This window comes from Stegodyphus dumicola, chromosome 12 (assembly GCF_044657685.1).
Source record: "Stegodyphus dumicola isolate Sdum_Otavi_A_Nest chromosome 12, ASM4465768v1".
Classification (NCBI taxonomy): Eukaryota; Metazoa; Arthropoda; class Arachnida; order Araneae; family Eresidae; genus Stegodyphus; species Stegodyphus dumicola.
Window position 1 is genome coordinate 2,723,238 of NC_140779.1, and position 24,027 is coordinate 2,747,264.

The 24,027-nt window shown below is 32.1% G+C and overlaps 1 pseudogene; it reads left to right on the plus strand.

Moving 5' to 3' along the window:
* The first annotated feature begins 894 nt into the window (after positions 1-894).
* The window catches only part of LOC146993492 (E3 ubiquitin-protein transferase MAEA-like), a 59,945-nt pseudogene continuing 36,812 nt past the window's right edge, over positions 895-24,027 (plus strand).

Sequence of the window (24,027 nt, forward strand, 5' to 3'; positions counted from 1 at the left end):
CTTTGTCAAACATGTTTTTCAGTCATAGGGTACCACACTCGTCATTAGTGTAATGTTTGCATCGCACATTCGTCTGACCCATTTCATCTTTTGCAATGTGATGGTCGTAGTACACGCGTTTTTGTATGTCTTTGCTTTCTTGTTTGTTGCGTGGTTTAAGGATGCACTAGCAACTTCTTGGATCAGTTTCACGCATTATCTGTTAAATAGGTTTTGTTTTATTTCTTTTTTGGCCTTTGTTGCTTACTTTCTGAGCAGAGGTGTATGTTATTAATGTGGAACATTTTCAGCGTAATAACCATGATTTACAATAAAACAGGAGAAAATGGCTAAAAAATTAATTTACAGTCCCCAAAATGTATGAAATAAATTAAATACAATAACTACAGTACTTCATACTTCAGCAGTTAAGTTGTGTGATAAGTGAAAAAAACATTCAGTCTGCTTTCTTCACGACTGCCCTTTCTGCGATGCCAAATTTTGTCACTTTATGTCTGTTTCTGTAGCTTGTTCTTGTTGCTCAATATATATAATTCCAGTTTCTAAAGTTGTTATTCCTTTGTTATATGAAATTCTGTGGGGTTGATCTCGAGCTTTAATTTTGTTTTCATCGGAACTGACCGAAGCAATAATTTCTTCATCGGTTATTTCATGGTGATCTTCTTCTTTCATCCAACTTTCAGTTTTTTCAGAACATGTTCATATTTTATTTTACAATTTTTTTGTCGACTGATACCTTTTTTGGGACGATATGTGACTTACTCTAAATATATTGTTAATTTTTCTTCGAAGAGACAAGCTGACATCGTTAATTTCTCAAACGTACCTGACAAACGGCACAGAATTCATAGTCTTAACATTTTGAAAAAGAATAAGCGATAAGCGACGGAAGACATGGCACTCTTTGCCATTAGCTTAATCAGTAAAGCACCACGTCCACCCTTATCTAGAGTTGGCCAGTTGGATTGGCCACACGAGAGCCTCGCACAAGACTCCCAGATCCAGTGCCTAGAGCATCCTGTCTGCAGTGGAGCAGACCAAAATGGCCCCAGGAATTCACCCTCATCCAATCGCCCGGGCCCAGCATTTATTGAAACAATATCAATCAATATATGGCCATATAAGGGCTTTGTCAACATGGTATGACAGACTGTTGTTATTGTTGCATAGGATTTACACGACGATGATCTGCTAGACATTCTTGGTTATTACCAAAATAAACATGTATAGATATAAGCGTTACAATATATACGGTTGTATATTGTACATTATGTCATACTTTGCGCTATACTGTACCTTATATTACGTCACACATTATATATGTTATCTTACTTTTGTACATTTCACTAAATTACAATGTGCGTTTTACCATACACTACATTTTACTATACTTTTCATTACTCTATACATTTGCCTTACGTATTTAAACCTAAAAACATACATTGAGAACATATTATAAATGTTTATAAATAATGCCCTATATAAATTGTATAAACCTGACATTACATTATAGTGCATCTTACATTACTTTAGCACATTATACGTTAGGCTTTACATTTGTACATTTTACAAATATGCATAGTATTTATATTATTTGACACAGATTACATTATGCAATACTTTGCACTAAACCGTACCTTATATTACGTCGCACATTATATATGATGCCTTGCTTTTGTGCATTTCACCAGATTAACAATGTACGTTTTACCATATACTACATTTTACCATACTTCTGATTACTTTATACATTTGCCTTACATATTCAAGCATAGAAACATACATTGAATTATGAATAACGCACTATTTAAAATGCTTAAAAACTTGACATTACATTATACTGCATCTTGCAATACTTTAGCACATTTAACGTTAAGCTTTACATTTGCACATTTTACTAATTTGCATAGTATTTACATTATTTGACACAGATTACATTATGCAATACTTTGCACTATACCTTACCTCAACAGGGAGATTAGAATTATGTTTACTTAACCCGCGGGAAAGCGCGTGGGGTGTATCATACCCCACTCCTACATAAAAGTGGAATATTCCTAACTTGTGAAACTGAAATTCAGTAGCTGAGTTTCTAGTTGTGGTTGACTTTCAGAACGGCTTTTTCTTTGCCTGTGTGTTTCAGAAAAAGATTTATCATGATAAATCTTTTTCTAAAATATGATATAAAAATTACTTGGCCCTCTTGTCATTTATCTTACTACTGCGTGCAATAATAATTTTTAAATTCAAATTCCATGTTTTTGAAGAGTTTTGAAATAAACTGCTGATTTTGACAGCATCCTGAAGCAGATCGTTCAATTCCGTTGCTAATGCTTCTGCTGCAAGCGCCTTTCGCTGGATTAAACAGTGTATTGTGTATCTTTTTCAATATTTCTTCTATATTGTTCATATATCTATATATATTCTGTATATATTCTATATATATTCTGTATATATTCTATATGTATTCTCTCTCTCTCTCTATATATATATATCTATATCAGTGGTTTTTATCCAGCAAAATTTTATGTCTGGGCTTTATGTCTAGTACAAAGCAGCTCTAACTGGTCTTTGCTAATTTCAGAAATTCCGTTGACAATGGTGTCTTTGGACAAATTAATTTTCCGTATTTCATTTCCATATTTGCTATTTTAATAGCAGCAGGTACAAATCTTCAAAATACAAAAATATAAAATCTTCTCCAATAATGCATGGCCTTTTTATTTTTATCTGTCAGATATTAAACTTCATATAACGTGAGCAAGTATTTTTTGTTAACTGTCGTAAATTTCTCAAAATATTGTTTTCTTTTTGTTAAGATTTTAACAGTCGTCCGAAATATTTTGGTTTCATTTTACGAAAGACACTTAAATTCTAAATGCTTTTATAATTTTGATGGTTTCGTAGCCAAAACTTTATTGAAGACTAAGCAAAGAGGTTGTTCACTGCCTTCCACAATCGAAAGTAAAGCCAAACCGAAGAAATTTCTCATTAGACTTTCTGTTTCGCATATTAGAAGCATATCCTGCTTAAAGAGATTTCGCGACATTGTCATGTGTGTTATTACCTTTGTGACTCAAATTCAATCATTTATTCATGGGTAAAAAATACTTTATCCTGAAAAATGGATAAAATAATATATCTCATAGCAATTATCCAAATAAATGCCAACTTTAGTCACGTAAAACAGTAAAATAAAATAATGTATTGTCAAGAAACAATAAAACGCCGAACAATTGATTTTTCTGTTCTAGTTAACGATCCTAATTCCAATCCATCTTTGCCGTCGGCCTTTAAAGAAATTATGTTTTCGTTCTGGTTTCATCAACAGATGGCGCCACTAGCTTATTTTCTGTCCAGGCTTTCTTATCTTATCTGATCATTATATCCTATCTCGTTCATTTGCGCTTTTCCAGCTGAGGATGTTGGTTCGGTAAAACCATCGAAACTAGTCCTGTGAAAATTTGAAAATATAACGCTGATTTTTGTTGTTTGATTTCTGAATTAGTAAAATGTATTGTATTAAATAATACATCATTGTACTTTTCAATACATAAATGTAATTTACAGCTGATTGTGGAAAGTATCGCTATTTTATAGTAGCAATGCAAAGAAAACGTAATATATTAAACTGAAGATATTGAAAAGACTGCGATTAATATTTATTTAAATTCATACGTTTGAATTAAATGCCCACCCCCCCCGTCCAACATTTTGCTTTGCTTCTCTATTTGGGGTCGCAACCGGCAGTTTAAGAAACGCTGCATTAGATAAATGTATTTTATTTATTTTCAGATTTCCAAGATCGTTGTTAGTTCCAAAAGAAATACTGTCTTCGGAATTAATTTGGAATTTTCTTAAAATAAAGCAGCTATTAGCTTTCGGATGTCATTCAGTATATTAGTTTAAGAATAATCTGTGTTTAAAAGAATTTACAGTCGTCGTTTGTGAGACTGAGTACTGTGTCGTAATCTTCAGTAAAGTAACTACATTTAAATTTATACTCGACTTAGTGGATTTCAGATATTGCACATTCCCCGCACATGAATAGAACGCATGAACCTCTATTAACTTTATATATTTCTCAGGGACTGCTTTTTTAAGTCTTGGGGATTGTTTAAAATTCTTACCCCATATTTTTGTAAAATCTTAAGTCTATCTAAGTTTTGTAAAGTCACATTAACCAAATAGGCTTACTATTGTGAAAATACATATACATACTACGGGGACTCCCCTTTGACAACACGGGGAATCTCCGTTCTTGTTGTTACCACCAGTGTTACCAAAGGAATGAGATTAAAAAATTACTTTAAATATACATTTTTACCAAGTTTTTGAAATCCGTTAATTTCTAAACCGTGAAAAGTCGAAATTATGCAAAACGAGTACCGTGTACTAAATTGAGGGATAAGTGTATATCAGAATGCGGGTAAAATTGAATTTTTTAAAAGATTCGCAACTTTTTTTGCATGAAATGTTATTAAATATTTTAATATTTTGTGATGCTGAGGACAAATACAAATATCAGCTACTATACTGAAACTGTTGAAATATATATATATTTAAATAACATTTAATTCATAATTTTGAAACGAGATTAATGGAGTGTTTCTTCGAGAACATAACACAAAGAAAATGTTACCAATTAAACATTCACTCGGAAATACCATTCCTTCTCTATCAGATGCTCGACGAAATTCTTCTCAGCCTAACAAAGGCATCTCGGTTCTCAGCGGGAATTGTTGAATACGTTCTCAAACTTAGTCCACACAGAATAACAACGTAATTAGTCACGCGGTACTGGACAAGAGGAGATGTAGAACTATCTTAAATACAACCGGATTTTAACCCTTCCCCCGCAATTCGACAATTGATGCCACTTGGTAAAGTGTTTAACCATTAGTGCGACTAAACTGTCCATTCAATGTAGTGTACCTGAAGCTTATACTAGAACATGCAAAGTACGTGGCGTTTAATTATACGGGCTTAATTATCAACTGCCCAGTCCTCCTATCCCTTGCTCGATGGAAGTTCTAACAAGCAGGGTCAGCCTGCCGTCCTTACCCCCCTGCTTTATTCATTTGTAAATGCAAGGTTTATTATTATATAGTTCCAAGATTTCTCACGTTTTCTGCTTGAATTCAGCTGCTTTGTTTAACGACCGAATCATTATTTTCTAGTCTGGTAGTTGGCCCAATAATGTCGTATTTGAAAGGAGTTGTTTGGCGTATTATTACGAGCTTCCGTAGAATACTCTTGATGATCAAACTTATTACATGGAATAGAAATCATAAAGGCTAATAAAAAGAATGCTTTATGTTTTATTTTCGTTTGTGAATTATATCTGAAAATATTTCAGAAGAATCGTGATATTAATTATTGATTTTTGGAAATTATATCGGAAATAAATGGAACTCAATATTTGTTCGAAATTTGTGCAAGCCTTTTTCATAATTTTCCCTCAGTGTTTTTTTTTTTTTTTTTTTTTTTTTTTTTCTAATTTTGATGCAGTGGCACTCTAAGAAAGGCTTTATTCCATTATTATTAAGGACGAAGTAGAAAGTTTTTGTTATAAAGCTAATTTATTTATTTATTAGGAGTTTTAAATTTTCGATGTGATTGCTATGTCTTTAGTTTATCATATTTATGTCTTAGAATAAGAAGTGCACAAATGTTTACTCTGATTTCAATTACCGTATTTGCCGGCATATAAGAAGTCCCCCCTTTTTTATACACATTTTTGAAGGATAAAACTTTATTACTGATCCTTGGAATGAACTTACAGTATTTTAAATATAAATTAATACAAATACAAAGTAATACTATCTACAAATACCCAATCAATGAGTTGCTTTTTTTGGTTGATCTTTACATTATGGTAACTTGGCGTTTTTTTGGCGAAAATTTGGCGACCAACTCTCTTACAGCAACCCTCTATTTTTTTTTCTCGCCGCCATTTTGTCTTCACGAAGTAAAGACATGTTTCTTTTCTTTTTATCTACTGAACACTTCTTCCAACAATCTACTAGCCGAATTACACTTATGCTAGAAATTTTATCTAACAAAACTGCTTAATCATGACAAATATTCACTGCAAAATTGGGAAAAAGTGCACAATACCATACTCCTTACGCGTTTTTCAAAATAACACATACACATAAACCATGTACACGCCGACTTATTTTTACTTAAAAAAACATCCCAGAATTGCACAAAAATGGCATTGCGCACACTCTTCACTATATCCATGTACACTGCTTTTTTCTCATAAATTAGAAAAATTTCACGAAAATACATGACAATTTTCTCAATCTTTAAACCCGGTAAAAAGAACATATATGAAATTACCTGATCGCGAAAAAGTAATGAACATTTCCACATATAAAATAAATAAAATATCCAAAAACGTTTACCTCTAAATCATCTATTACATTATGCACGTCACCAACGAATTCATACCGCAACCATTAGAAATACTTATTGTCAGATATTTAAATTATTTCCATGCACGTTTACTTCAACTAAAACGTATACCAAATTCCTACAAACATAAAATTCACAAAATAACTATCATTTAATTAAAATATAATTAAATTCAAAAACACTACTTAAAATATAAATGAGCACATACATTAAATTAATACATACATAAATACCCATTTCGAATTCACTTTAGTTACGGCCATGGGATCCAAAAATTCACGAACACTGTTTCACACAACACAGAATAAAGCCAAATACAAAATTTCCAGATTTTTTCCCGATTTCCCCCCTTTTCCGATTAAAGAACCGTAATTCGTCCATTAATATCACATGACATATCCCATGATCTCTCATTTCCCTCACACAAAATAATGCGTAATCGGAACTGAGTACTGCTCACATTATTACCAAAGTGCCAGGTAGTAACCTTTATCGCCTCCAAAATGTCGCCAAACTACCAGTTACCATATTGTAAAGATCAACCCTTTTTTTAGATCCTCTTCCTGATTCCACCAAATTCTTATCATTTTCTCAGACGAGGGTGGCCCAAAATGCTTCTTTGTAGCCCTGTTTCCATGTTCTTTAGCATACGCAATCACACGTAGCTTGTATGCTATGTTATAGCAATGTCGACGTTGTTTTTGAGCCATAACTTGCCAACAAATTTAAGAAAATTTAACAGTAGAAATTTCACACACTTAGAAGTCGTTCACAAAAATTGGAAAGTTTAAACGAACTAAGCTGCGATAGTCGATGATAGCGCATGCGCATTCACTGGTATACTCCGCAAGAATAGCATAGCTCCGAATGCAGGAAATTTCCAGAAATGAATGCAATCAAAAACTGAGTGTCGACGTCTAAGGCGCAGTTTTGATGTATAAGAGGCACCCCGTTTTTCAGACCTATTTTCAAAGAATAAAAATACGTCTTATACGTCAGCAAATACAGCAGTTTTTACGCTTCAATATTTATAGTGTGACTTACAAAGCATATAAAAAGATAAAGAACAAAGCATAACGTTTTTGAGCAATGCAATCAACTTACACGTTCTTCACATTTCAACGATTCAGGAGTTCCGTGAGTTATAAGCGTCTCATTACTAAAGACTAATTTATCTATAATCTATTTATCATTACATAAATCAACTTGGCAACAGAAATCAATAATGTTAACTAAATCCTGAATTTTCCACTGAAATATAGCACAGTCTTCTGTTGAATATTGAACAATAGAAACAAAACGGATGCATTTCTTCAATCTTATGGTATAGGTATTTAAACAAAAACGGTAACCATCTTATAGAGTCCCTCACTTTTATTCTGTTAAACTAAATGTCGAGGAACCTAGAGAACTGCTAAGGAAAAAATCGCTTACAGTGGTGGCCAAAATTGTGGACGCATTTGGAAATTTTTATGTTTTTGAACTTTGTATGCTTATAGAAAACGTTACGTTTCACGAAATGCAAACTTGTATATGTCATTTTAAAGAGAATTTATTAGTGAATTCAATACAAAATTCAATTATTTGCAATACAAAAAAAGTTAAACAATAATAGTTATCGATATACATTAGATAGTGATGATTGCAGTGAGTTATCAGTACTTAGTAGGGTACCCTTTATTTTTGATTACAGCTTCAAATCGATATTTCATTGAGCTGACAAGAGTTTTAAGCTCTTCTTTCGTTATTACATGATGCCAGGAAACAATTATAGCCTCAATTAATTTCCTTTTATTTGATGGGCGCCTCATTCGGACAAGAGTTTTCAAACGGTGCCGCAAATTTTCGATAAGATTGAGGTCAGGATTGTTTCCTGGCCATGACAACAATTTAATGCTCTTTGTACGAAAACACTCTTTCGATATTTTGGTCGTGTGGCAAGGAGCAGAATCCTCCTGAAAAATAAACGAAGCATTGTTGGGAAAGAGATCTCTGATGGAAGGTAGAACCACCCACCTGTCTTGCAATTTCAGCATAGAAAAGACCACTTTCTCGTAACACAATAATATTACATCTCTTTCTAGGTGTCCAATCTACTCCTTTATTTGATGTCATTGCTTCTTGACTAAATATTAAAAATTTTTACAAAAATTCCTACTTGTAATTGCAGTGTATAAGAAACAGGTCCTCCTTCTACAGAACAAAGCAAAATAATGAATTGTTTCAAGAGTAAACATGATGTCAGCTTCTACTGGTAGTTACTAACATTTGATTGGTTCTCAGAACAAGAATAGTGATTGGCCAGGAAAGCTAGACTTTACAAACCTCTTCATAACTGTGTTTTTTATTTATATTAAAGTACATATAACTTTTTTTGTATTCAAAATAATTGAATTTTGTGTTTTGTGTTGAATTCAGTAATAAATTCTCTTCAAAATGATATATACAAGTTTGCATTTTGCGAAACGTAACGTTTTCTATAAGCATACAAAGTTCAAAAACATAAAAGTTTCCAAAAGTGTTCACAATTTTGGCCACCACTGTAAGTCTAAAACCAGAAACGTAAACTCAAGAAGGTTTAATTACACTTTATTTCACTCTAAATAAGTTTAAATGTAGGCCCTTTGCTCAGGGCATACAGCGAAGCCTCCACTTTGTCTTAAACTGGAAATGTAAGAAATAAGAACTAACTAATGCCTAACTAAAGAGATTTATCCGAAGCTAACACAGTTCTAAATTAGTTGGTAAGTAATACTAAACTACCAGGGAACTATTTAAATGCATGTAATACGACCGCGCGTAATAACAGCTTACACAGACGTAACCCAAAGGCAAACGCGAGCTACTCAGGAATCTTTGGTGAAGTCAGTTGAACTTCACTTAAACACTATTCTACTTCTCATTTGCATTTAAAGCGATTTTAAAAGTTCATTCTGGTAGGGAGTTGCAATTTGGAGCTAGAAAAGATAGGAAAGAAGCATTAACTTAAAATAACTGTTATGAAATTAAAAAATACCTCCCAGTCTGATAGTCATAAAATGCTGAATTCGAAAAGAACTTTTGAGGACAACATTTTCTTTAGTATGCATATGTTTTATAATTTAAAACGAGAAAAATAAAACATACTTTCTTCCATTTACCTCCACTGTATTTCGGATTTATAACGAATCGTTCCACGTTTCTCAGTAGTAAACTTTCCTATGCTAAATTTAACAAAAAGGTTTATGACATTAGGTTATGTTGTACTTTAAACAAAAAGGTTTAGTATATTTCAAAAATCGCATCCTTTATTTCTCGAAATACATTGAATTTTTCAAATTAAATCTGCGCTTACTTAGTATTGAATTATTAATTTGCTAATAAGTTAAAAAATTCTGTTTCGAAACAATAGGTATTATAGATCGGTAATTATTTTAAGAAATCCGAAATGATATTAGTAACTTTCCAACAGGAAACAAAATAATAAAATATTAATGTTATATCTGAAATAGCAAGTCGTATAAAAAACGTTTCAATGTACGCGGTCTTTCAGTTTAATCGTATTTTACGCTCTTAGAAACTACGATTATCAAATCATCATTTTACCTTACGTTTCCTTTGAATCTGTGTTTACAAACAGTTTTATTTATCTTACTGTTATAATCTTTTTGATATATATAGTTATAAATCTGAAGGTATGAAAACTGTATGAAACATGAAAAATTTGGGAATTTTTTTTTCTAAAGACATTTTCGGCATCAAAAAGAAAAAGATAATTATTTATACAATTTGGAAGAATCCAGATGTTTTGCAGATACGCTCGTACCTGCAAAATGCCCTACATCTATTCATTATATGCGTGCTGTACACAGAGATTGGGAAATTTTGTAGTACCTTATTTTATTTCTTATATTACTCATGTTAGAAATCAAATAAGGAAAAATAAATCTAATCAAATACTAGAAATCATCTAATATTTCTTATTTATTGTATCTTATTTCATTATTTCAGATTGGAACGTGTCGTGATAGGAATATTCGTAAATGGTATGTTCTTTCTTATTTTTCCCATCTTATCTTTTTCATTATTATTATTTATTCTTTGCTTAAAGCAACTCCTAAAAATTAAAAAATCAGAAAATGGTTGGAATTCGAATAAAAAATTTGAAAATTAGTTGAAATGAACTGTATAAAGATGGCAACAAAAGTGGAATTTTAAAAACAAAAATTTTAGGAAGTATGTAATATACTTCGATAATTCAAATCCTCATTAGTATGTTCAGTATCAGTCAACGTCAGGCTTGTTATTGCTTTTAGTAAAAGTATTTATTTCAGACATAATACACGAATTCTTAATTTAAAATCAGCAGATTAAATGTTATTAAAAATGAATATCCAGTAAGTACATCGATACTTTAAAAATTCTAAAGAACTGGTTTGAAACGTCGGTTACAGGTGAAAACATCGCGAATGAAGACATCGCGGAGAAAACAACGCAATGGGGGGAAACCGTCGTCGTCGTACAAAACACTGTAGGGGAAAAGAAAGCAAGGAAAAAGCATACACTTCCTGAAATATTTTCAAACAAAACAAAAACAAAGCGGTTAAAAAACTTCACAGTTTAAAAATATCCTCATCGAAAATATCGAGGTAAAACATAAGCCTCCACAAGTCATCGCTTGAACGATAAACATCACAGACATGCGTTTTTCATACTTTAAATGTCGTAAATTTATCTTCGCATGATATGAGTGCGAGATGGAATTAGTTTTATATTTTATAATTAACTGATAAATTTGATGAACAATTAAGGAAACAAAGGTATTCAGAAATTAAATGAGTAGAAAATTAGTGCTACTTATTCTAGTTAGCAGAGTTTTATTATTTTATAATTAATTAAGCGATTTTAGGTGAGGTAACTACATGAAGTCACTCATTTTCCTTTTCCTAATCTTTTTTTAAACTGTATTTTTCATGAAAAATTGCCAATAAAGCTTTATAAAAGGGATAAATTAATCGATGACTTTTATTAGTTTACTATTAAAGTTTAAAATTTTGTTAACTTCTATATCTAGCATTATTTTTCTGATCATTTTCAGTTTTTAAATGCTTAATTTTCAGCAAATTCAATATGAAGCATAGAAGTAAAAATATTCCTCATTCCTTCTTGCGCCCACAAATCATTATGCGAATTTTTAAAGCCAAAAAACGCTTGAATGCATCATTATCGTCAGGTGATGATTTTTACCACTTTATTTTCGACGAAGGTATTTTTAAACTGCGATGTTTTTGAACCACTTTATTTTTGATGACGATGTTTTAGAACTGCGATTTTTTCTCCTTGTCTTCTTTTTCACCATGATGTTTTCTACGACGTCATTTTCGCCGTACGTTGTTTCTCTGCGATGTTTTCTTCCATAATGTTTTCGGGAGAGCCGAAATTTGTAATCACTTCACTCAGAGTTTGCTTAAATTTTAGGAAAAATAATTAATGCATTCATGATATTTCAGAAGCATTTACATATGAAAACGGTTATGTATGCATTTTTCTCTTGTTTCAGTTTTACGTGATTTTATAGCAAAGAAACTAATATTCTGAGAGAAAATAAATAAATATTTTACCATTTCTAATTATGATTAGAAACTTTTATATATGACATGTCCTTAAATGACGACCTTGGAACGGTGCGCCTGATAGAAATTTGTTTTGTAAAAGCAGTAAAATCTGATATTTTGCTTCATTAAGTAAATTCTTCTGTTAATTCCTAACTGATGACGTTTATATATCTTAATACTATGCATAGTTTATTTTCATATTATCATTTTTAAACGATAGTAATAAAACCTGAATAAATAATCAAATATGTTCAGATTTTCCTATCTTCGCACTTAAATGGTAAATGGTCTTTCTGAACGCAGTTGGCTCATATTCCTTTATGCTGAGTATATCATTTTCAATTACCTCTTTTAAAAATAATACATTCGTATCTGGAGACAGTGATATTCCAAATATTTTATATCATAGTTTTTCGCTATCTTCTCCATTTACGTATATGCCACGTAGGTTGTGTAACTGTGCTTTGTGTGCATCTGCTATAGTTTATTTCTGAAATTTTATGTCTACCAAATGAATACATTTTGAAATTTTTGGAAATGGAGAATTGGCTTCATTGCGTGGACAGACGACGACGGAAGACATCTGCGTTTCGGTTACGTTTAGTGATTCTTTAGATCTTCCGACCTAAGTGCTTAGGTCTTCTCCCAGGAAAGGCACCTGAAGGAACTGGCATGTCCAACCACAGTGGGAAGACATGAAAGAATGAATCAGGAAGGAAATAGAGAGCATAATCTCATGGCATGCAAAGTGTCCGTAATCGTTCTGTCCATTGCTAAACGAGGTGGTCATTCAGCAGAATGCAAAAGGACTTTATTCTTAGAAGGACTTATCAAATGCACGCAAAATGCAATAGTGAGTGCCATTTACGTGGCATGTATTAAATGGAGAACTCTACCGAAAAACATGAAGTACAATATTACGGAGTTTCATCGTCTCCACCACCAAGTTTAGAGTTATTACTTTCAAAAGTGGTAAACGAAAATGCTCCATGCGCATAGTGACAGCTTTCAGGTATGGAAGCCTGTTGCCACAGGCCAACCACTGAAATCAGTTTGATTCCAACTTTGCAGCGTCTGTAAAAAAGGTACACACCCAGTCTGTTTATTTGGGCACGTACGTATTAGTGCTAGCCGGACGATAATTAGTTTGTATCACACTGATATCCTCGCACAAAGGGGTCCACTAAAATAGGTCTCGAGATCACTTCTGTATTCCACAGCAATGAAATATCATATTCTTTACGGTGTGTGTAGTATATGTTTTACACCACAAACTTATTCCGACGATTATTGATACAAAGAACGTCTGGCAAAATTTCGAGATATTCTGAAATATGCTTACATATAATAATAATAAACAGTGACTGCTATGGGTTGCCGCTTCGATCACTACATCTTCCCAGGCTTTTCTATTAATAAAATATGACAATTTTTCAGTAATGTCAGTCAACCCATTTCTTGCCACCATGAATACTGAGGCTTTCAAATCGATGGTGATGCGCAAGTTGCAAGAGCGCTCGTTGTCGTCCCGTACGTTGAATAGGAAACACTGTTTATTAAATAACCGAGATCATAGCACTTCGGGTATTGGATATGTTTAGAAAGACATATTGAATATATGTTTATGCACCGTCGGTATTGAATATGTTTAGAAGATGTTTAAATTACCCACAAAACTTCCCTAGATCTTAACAAGATAAGAATGTGTCTACGGAATCAATTGAACAGGTTTAACAGTTGCACATTTCGATAGAAATCATCACATATTCATAGACTTTCACTACAGAAAATGTTTGCCACCGAAAATATTTTGATTTTGTCTACCATTATTATTTGAGTTTTTAATTATTTACATATCATTCACTTTTAGTTTATCCACGCTAGTGTATTTTGTTAGATTCAAAGATCAGAGAAAAATTGAATGAGTTTGGCGGATTAATTTTCTTTTTATTCCCTTTTTACCCCCAAAAGTTAAGAATCGAAGATGCTTACCTTTTGGACATTAATACACTTGAGGCATTGAAACGTGGCAAGCAGCGACGTTCAGTATTTGTTAATTTTAAATAAAAAACTACAAGGACGCATTTTAGTCCAGTTTCATTTCTCGTTTGTGTTAATGAAATTGAGTCGCATAAAACTAAATTAATAACTAAACTAATAAACAGAAGCCTGTTTATTTTAAAGATAATTTATCGCCATGAGTTCCGAAGGTAAAGTAAGTGAAATTAGATAGCGTGTTAGGATTAAGCTTACATTCGTAGGTTTTTGAAATTACCAAACATTTATGATAATTTCCAATTAAAGTTTATATTAATTAAATGTTGTTACAGGTAACTTGCGTATTTAGCCATCAAAATACCTGTTGGTTGCATCAAGAATTCGTCAACATACGTTTAACCTTTTTTACTTCTTTGTACAAAGTAAAGAGGAAGTATTGTATTCGCGAAAAGTTTCAGGAAGTATCATATCAACGAAAATATCCATTTTGACCGCTATCGAATGCAATTTAACGATAGTTTTGCTTGACATTTGTACGTAAGGATAGAATAAAAGACTCTTTTCCTCCAAAAAAAATTATAAAACTGCTTTAAAATTAATTTTGCAGAGAATTTTTCGTGGTGTCTGTATGTACGTATGTGTCTCGCTTAACTCAAACGAGTACCCTCAGAACGTTGAAATTTTGTATCTAGGGCTGCTATAACATGTAAATGTGGACCTCGTATTTTGCTTGCAATCGGCCGCACCAAACGTATATATATATATCCACTCTGTTACTCGGTTTTATTCTTATATGTTTGTAAATTGTGCATTTTTCCCCTTAAAAATGATTTAATTATGTTGTTCTTATCTTCCGATTGAGGTACTTTAGGAAATCTGCAGATATTTGTGGAATTATCAACATTTTAAAAGCTTTTTAAGTGCGGTTAAGCCTAATTTTTAAATAACATGGCGTAATAGCATTTGAAACAGCAGAATAGTAGATTTGTTGCCAATCTAGAGAGACTAAGTTTCCCAACACCAAAGATAACGCCTTCATTTATTATTGCGAATTAAATCATGCTTAATCCTTTCTGGAATTTTTTCGAGGAAATAACTGTTTAAGATTTACTTCGTAATTTTTAATTTAGATATTTTGAGTTTTTATGTATTTTTGCCTTGTCACGAAATGAGAACTGAATTAATTGAATGAGAAACACTGAATCGTCTGTGAAAAACTGTTTCTATTTTGTTATGTTTGCTTAGTTTCCTTTATACAACTTTCTAGATTTATTATAGTATTTGGATAGAACATGTGGCAACGATTAGATAATTCTTCAAATGATATAAATTTTGTGCATTCGGAGTTATAATATGAACGAAATATAACGCTGTTAAGTGAACCTAGGGCCAGAGTGTCGCTATGGTAAACAAATATAGTGAATTTTAAAGAGTGCACTTATTCTATTCTGGTTTATGCCCTATCGACGATGTACATTCAATTTAATCCAATAAGTTTAAATGAAATGCAAGAAAAAATGCGTATAATTTAATATTCCGTACAAGGAAGTCACGTGGTGTACACATCATATTTTTTAGCAAAACTTTCATTCATGATTTTACGACTTCTGCTTCATTCATTCTGAAAGACCTTTGCGCGGTGTTAAGATGTGGTAGCCACGGTGACCGCTATTAGTACACTGGTACTAGATCTGATATATTTTTATAAATATTCAGTGTTCTAGTACATTTACCAACAAATCTAATATTTTCTTCGTTCTGAATTATTACAGAAAAAATAATGTGGAATAGTTAAATGTATAAATTTACACTCTACATTGAGAGCGGTAGAAAACGGTGAGAATTTGTAACAAGCCAAATCGGATTTAACTGTAAGACAAAGTCTCTCGGTTAGTTAATTTTTTACTGTTTGCAGTCTTCTTATCAAAAGAAGAAATGCTAATTTCGATTATTTGCTTTGGTTGAATACTGTATTTGTCTCGTAATTTCATCCGTAGGAAACAAAATTAAAATCACCACCTATTTTTATGGAACCTTTGCAAGTTGCAAATAAAGCCAACTAGAAAAATAAATTAAATGAAGAAGTAAAAAATTAAATGAAAAAGATTTTATGAGAACGAACGTTTCTTCTTCGTTCTCATAAAATCTTTGATCTCAAATTATCTAACCAAATAATATAATAATCAAATCTCATAAAATCTCTTAAAATATAGTGCCGAAGGAAGTACAATAAGGCTGTATTGTGCTTTCTTCATTTGTCAGGAATAACAGAAAGATTATTTCAATCAGCGGCAGTAAATAGGATTAAACATGATTTAATTCGTAATTATAAACGAAGGCGTTATCTTTGTTGTTGAGAAGCTACGTTTCTCTAGATTGGCAACAAATCCACTATCCTGCTGTTTCAAATGTAAAACAAGCAATGACCGTCATCAAAAAAATTATTATGCTTAGCGGCACTTAAACAACTTTTAATTTGTTGATAACTCTACAAATATTGCATGCAGATTTACTAAAGGCATAAAAACCTTAACCGGAAGATAAGAACAACATAATCAAATCATTTTTAAAGTAAAAAATGCACAATTTACAAACATATAAGAGTAAAGAAACTGAGGTCACCGAGCCGAGTTACAGAGTGGATATATATATAAATATATTTATATACGTTTGGTGCGGCTGATTGCAAGCAAAATACGAGGTGCACATCTACATGTTATAGCAGTCCTAGATACAAAATTTGAACGTTCTGAGGCTACTCATTTTTTGAGTTATGCGAGAAACATACGTACGTACAGACACCACGTAAAATTCTCAGCAGAATTAATTTTAAAGCAGTTTTATCATTTTTTGTACAAACTAAGTCAGGTACAAACTCTCTTAAACATGATTTCTATTGATAAATGAAAAATTAGACATTTATCTGAATTTACCATTTCTAGAGAATTGTATAATTTAGCAAAATCTGCTAAAACAATGATAAATATGTCCAATGTTTGTCTCATATTTGTAATTTGCGTATTAAATATATAAAATATGTATATGTAAAAGAATATTAAATAACTAAATTATCTATACGTAAATAGAAAAGTTAAATAATTTAAAGCTTCACAGATAATTAGAGTGAGTCGAAGTTTGGCATTTTATTTTTCATATGGTTTGTTTCATATTTTTCGTACGGTAAGTTTGGCATTTAATATTTATTCAACATATGTTAGTTTAGCAGTTTGAGTTCATTTGTATTATTAAAAGTTTTAATAGCCAGCTTGCAATGTATAGGAAGTTTCCAATTTTATTGTTGTTCTATGTAATTCATTAAGGATGAAACCCTAGTTTTCGCATTTAATTGAATTTCTGCATTACGCAGATGTTGATAATTATTAATAAAGCAGGGACTTGCATGTTCAATCATTAGATTCCCTCAAGCAAATTCTTACAAATATTATTCGAGATATTAAAAGGAATTTTAAAATTTAAATATCATCTTAGCAATTGAAATGTACTCTGCATAAATCATTGGATACATTGGCTAGTTGCCTGCATAAATTACAAATCAAAATATTCGTAAGACATCAAAGTTTCATCAAAGATCTTTTAATTAATCAAAAATTCGTAAGAGACAGCGTTCAGCATCGCAGAAAATGTTAAATTTTACATTACAACATGTGAATGAATGGTATTCCGATTATTCGTTATGTGACGTATCAGAAGAAAAACGTCAGCACCGAAAGCAATGCAATGATTTTTTAAATTGCTGGATTTTACTGCAATTTTTCTTGCCTTTGAAGTAATGCTGCAGGAAAATATGCAGTCACGGGATCTTAAAAGTCAGGAACTAGGGGCGTTTCTGATGGAATCCACGAACCTGGAATATATTGGTGGAAAAAGTCACGCACATTCATGCTGTCATGGGTCGGTGTCCTCCGTCTTTCTTAAAATCTTTTCTCGGTCTGTTGACGATTAGTAGCATTTGCTGTAATACAGTTTTCCAAGTGAAATATATTATGATAATTATTTAATATTTCATAGTCAGTTTGAAACTACATAAGAAAAACCGATAAATTAATCTAATAGTTTCACAAAATACTATCTAGGTTCAGCTTCTGGTATGAAAAACTTGCTATTTTTTATGTTTACAGAGTATTTTCTCCTTCCTTTCTGCGTGCATTTTTGGTGTAACGGTAGCACACTCGACGCGTATTCGAGAGGTCCAGGTTCGAGTCCTTGCGATGTCATTGCACATTTTCAGGTTCCTCACATAAAAAATTACTTAATCTACAGTAGCGATTGAACTAAAAAAAGGTGGTGGATGATGATTCTTCACCACCAGGATTTGGCGTCTGGGTCCCCCTTTAAAAGGGGAGTATATAGGGTACTTTCTCCTTCGTTTCTGCATGCCTTCGTGGTGTAATGGTAGTACACTCGGCGCGTATTCGAGAGCACCAGGTTCGAGTCCCGGCGAGGGCATTGCTCATTTTTCACGTCTCCAGCATGACTTTACACGTCAGTGTGAAAATGGGGGATAGATAGCATCTTTCATACATCGTTTGAGAAATACTACGTAAAATATAGTTTTGTATTATCTTTTTATATTTTTAAGTATTAATCGTCGAAACATTGTTCTTATTTTTATTTGTTTTATTCTTAGAGTACGAATGGCATGTCGGAGAAGGTCGACGACAATTGTGAGACGATCTGGGATAGTATTAAAAAAAATATTTAAAACGGTTTAAAATCTTACATTGTCGAGAGGAAAGAAGCTTGTTGTTCGGCCCTCCTTAATCGACCAGTTTCGTGTTTCAAACACTTACCCCTTGATAAATTTTGTTTGAAACATTAAATGTAGGCGGTTAATATGTATTATACTTATCATTTTTCATTGCTTCTGTTATGTTAATTTTAATGATTTCATTACTATTATAACAAGTTTTAAGGGGGCTTATACACTTTAAACCCCTTATGATCTTCGAATATGTGGCTGTTGCAAGAACTGGGATATTTTATTTATTTTAAAATGCAATTATTATCAATCTTTTAGAGCTGACTACATAATATAGCTGCTTTGGAAACTAGTAATCAGAAAATTTGTGTTGTCACAAATATTTTCTAATTTTATCCGCTTTGTGACAAAATGTTTCGTCATGTTTCCACATTGCGCGCATGATATTTTAAAAATGGCTAATGGTACTACATACTTGAAATTTGATAGAATTCTTTATATGGACAAATACTTTATACACTTTAAACCCCTTATGTGTGTGTGTATGTGTGTGTATTTAATTATGGCAAAGCACACTAGGACTATCTGCCTAAGGGGAGGGATGCCTTCGTGGAGGACTTTCTAAGGGAAACTGGCTCGTATACACGTTACACATGGGGAAAACCACGAAAACACCCATGCAGCCAGCCCGTTCGCGGGATTCGAACCTCGGACCGAAGTACCAGTGTTCAGCGACTTTACCGCTCGGCCGCTGGTGGGCCTATTAAACCCCTTATGATCTTCGAATATGTGGCTGTTGCAAGAACTGGGATATTTTATTTATTTTAAAAATGCAATTATTACCAATTTTTTACAGCTAACTACATAATATAGCTGCTTTGGAAACTAGTAATCAGAAAATTTGTGTTGTTACAAATATTTTCTAATTTTATCCGCTTTGTGACAAAATGTTTCGTCATGTTTCCATATTGCGCGCATGATATTTTAAAAATGACTAATGGTACATACTTGAAATTTGATAGAATTCTTTATATGAACAATACTTTCTAACTGAACCTAAAATCTGATGAACATTTTAATATTAAAAAAACTTTTATGGATGGAAATATGTCAGATTTTTTTAATAAAATACATTTTATCAACTCAACTCCAAATAAAATAAAATTTAACATGAAATTCTTATAATTTTTGGTTCAAAGTTGTTTCCAAATATTATAAAAGCTATATATTAAATATAGAATTAAATTATGCATGTTTTAAACTGTGCGCGCAAGGTGGAAACATGACGCAATATTTTGTCTCAAAGCGGATTAAATTATAAAAATATGTGTGGCAACACAAACTTTCTAATTACTATTTTAGAAAGCAGCTATACGATGTAGTCAGCTGGAAAAAGTCGGAAGTAATTGCTTAATAAATAAGTTATCCCAATTCTTGCAACAGTCACATTTTCGAAGATCTTATGGGTTTTAAGGTGTATGAGTACCCTTAACTTCCCATATAAGAAGCATAACCTGACATATTTGACCACTCTAAAAGAATATTTCAGTATTACTATTAAGACATTAAATCTTTAAACTGCACCATTTTCCTCAGACAGGATATTGAAGATTTCTATTCCTTTTGAACTATTTTAAAACTCTAATTTGAACTCCTATTTGAAACTTTTGATAACACAGCTATTGGTTGGTCAGATGTACGTAAGCAAATCTACACCATACGATACCTTTTAGATCCCACGTTATCATTCACGGAGGGTTAACGAGGAAAATATGTTTTTGTGTATCCAAAACCATTTCTAGGAAATTTGTGAGTTTGTTTATTGAACTAAATCGACTTTGTGGACTACTTCTTTTTTTTCTAATTTCTTTTTGTGTGGCTAAAGTATCTCTTTTAAACTATTTTTTCGAAATCATAAAATTTCCCTTTTGTAAAATGCATGTTGTGAAACACGCAAATAACAGAGATTTACATTAAACATCTACTTCAGAATCCAGGCTTTGAAAAGTAACTATACGTAATTTCATTTATAAATGGACGGGAAAAAATTCCTTTTTTGTATTTTAAATACGACAGTGAACTATTGAAAATAGTATTATATACTATAAATAATGTTATAGCTAATTTATCCGTTAACTGGATATTTTTAAAAGTGCTACTGAAGTATACTTTTATACGAAAAGTTTAAATATTATTTATATATTTGAGTGTAAAAACGATTCAAAGAAATTAAATGTGAAACTTGAACAAAAGGAAACGTGAAAAGAATCATTAAATTTAACCTGCCCTTTTAAGTTACGTTGCGGCGAAATTAGCACAGAATAAAAGGGAAACTGATCGGTGTATCGTACTAATTGCTTGGAAAGACTATATTTAGAGTCTGATGAGTTATATTTATAGAGATTCAAAACCTCTTTGGGATCTATTTAAAGCAATTATATTCGCATTCAGTATTTATTTAAAGAACTGTAGCGAAACATTTAATGCATACTCAATTGAACAATTAAACAAGAATGTAAATTACATGAATATTCTTACTGCCAAGAATCGGAGGAAAAAACCAGAACAGTCGCATTTATGTTGCAGAGACACTTCGAGAGTTACTTCCAGCTACCATTGAACACGCTATAATGCGCTTTCAACAAGTAGTTTGTGTCAATGGAGCACACATTGAACGTATTCTGTAAGTGAATAAATTTTAATGATTCTGACAGATTTTTTTGCCCTTCTTTAGGCGCCACAATTCGGCTTGGTGGTCAAAATTTGAACTATGTTTTTATTGCAGAAATCGTTTTCTCATGGGCCATATAACATATTTACCAAATGTCATAAAAATTCATTAAGTAGAACGGGTTCTAGAATGGGATGAGTAGGGTCACTTTAATTATAACCACCCTGGGTATTATTACAATATATGCTCTGATGACTAAGTTCAAATCAAAAATATTTTTCTATGAAAACTAGCTTGCAAACAAAAATATTTTTCTGTGCATATCAGATGCGACTTTCGGTCACTAAAATAAGGAGCTAGGCTTATAAATAGCAGGTTTAAACCCCCTGAACGCCCTCTAAAGTTTTAAACATTTCCCTGTTTTTACTTCCTTGTACGAAGTAAAAAGGAAGTACTGTAATCGCGAAAAGTTTCAGGCAGCATATGGCAACGAAAATATCCATTTTGACCGCCATCGAATGCAATTTAACGATGTTTTTGCGTCATATCTGTACGTAAGGACAGAATGAAATACTCTTTCTTCAAAAAATAAAATTAATTCTGAAGAGAATTTTTCGTGGCGTCTATACGAACGTATGTACGTACGTACGTATCTCGCATAACTCGAAAACGAGTAGCCTCAGAACGTTGAAATTTTGCATATAGGACTGCTATAACATGTAGATGTGCACCTCGTATTTTGGTTGCAATCGTCCGCACCAAACGTATATAAATATATTTATTATATCCACTCTATTACCTGGCTCAGTGATCTCAGTTTCTTTACTCTTATATGTTTGTAAATTGTACATTTTTTGCTTTAAAAATGATTGAATTATGTTGCTTTTATCTTCCGGTTAAGGATTTTATGCCTTTAGTAAATCTGTGTGCAATATTTTTAGAATTATCAGCAATTTTAAAGTTATTTAATTGCCGCTAAGCCGGTTTTTAATGGTGGCCATTGATGTTTACATTTGAAACAGGAGACTAGTGGATTTGTTGCCAATCTAGAGAAACGTAGCTTCTCAACACAAAAATAACGCCTTCATTTATTATTGCCAATTAAATCATGCTGAATTCTTTCTGGAATATTTTCGAAGAAATAAGCGTTTGAGATTTACTTCGTAATTTTTAATACAGATATTTTGAGTTTTTATGTATTTTTGCCTTCTCTCGAAGTGAGAACTGAATTAATTAAACGAGAAATACTCAATCGTCTGTGAAAAACTGTTTCTGTTTTGTTTTGTTTGCTTAATTTCTTTTATACATCGTTCTAGCTTTATTATAGTATTTGAATAGAACATGTGGCAACGATTAGATAATTCTTTAAATGATATACATTTTGTGCATTCTGAGTTATAATATGAATTAAATATAATACTGTTAAGTAAACCTGGCGCCAGAGTGTCGCTATGGTAAACAAAGTGAATTTTAAAGAATGCATTTATTCTATTGTGATTTATGCGCTGTCGGCGAAGTAGGTTTAATTCAATCTAATATGTTTAAATGAAATGCAAGAAAAACTGCGTATAATTTAACATTCCGTACAAGGAAGTTATGTGGTGTACACATCAGATTTTTTAATATTTTGAACAAGAAAATCATAAATAAATGAACACCGTGTCATTTAAAATGCCATCCCGCCCTGACGGGGTAATTCGGTCGGAAGATTTAGAGTAAGGCGACCTCCTAATCGCTGATTGGACGGGAAAAAATAAGCATAAATTCATGAAAATATTGAAAGTGAAAAAAGTGAGAAAAAAGAAGAAAACAGATATTTGCAAATTTATTTGCGTTGTTGACTGAAAACAGTGTTGCCAATACACACTGATTTGAGTTTTGAATGTGGTTATTGTTATTTTAAGTAATATTAATATTAATGAATATTACTATCTTAAGATTCACTCAACTAATGCACAGCTCATGCTTCATGTGGGCCGCAGTTTATGAAGATGTCTTCTAAATGTTGTTGCCTTCAGACATTTATATATAATTAAACTAAAACGCAATTCTTTAGTTCTTTAGAAAAGGCATAAAAATATAAAAAGTACACAGTAATTAGTTAATATGTATGGGATTTCGAAACACGCAAGTGAATCGTGACGCACTTCTTGAAAAACGCCTCTCGAGGAGGTAATGTTGGCAAAAAATTAAAAAAAATGTGTTAAAAAGAATTTAATGTTTCCAATTTTAGATTTATTTTCTAATACCCTATGAAAAGAAATTCGTTTTTGCTTTTTTTTTTCCGTCGTGGCTTAAAATCTTCTAAGTATATCGATATCTTGATTAGATGAGGCTATCTTGATTAGAGTATTGAACTCCTTTCTCCTTCCGCAATTTTTCTAGACAAAAATAGAATAACGAAGTTAATCAACACAATTTTGTAAAAGTGTGTAAGAAAAAATCTGCTAAAGTTCGTTTTAATCACTGAGTAGGATTTAATAGACTAGTAGATTTTTGCGAAAAAAAAACGAATATAAAAACGAGTTTAGTATTTCAAGTAAAAAATCGCCTCATAATTATTGCAGGGCGCTAATAAAGCGAAGTACTGGTGTTACGCGGTACTTGACGAAGTACCGATT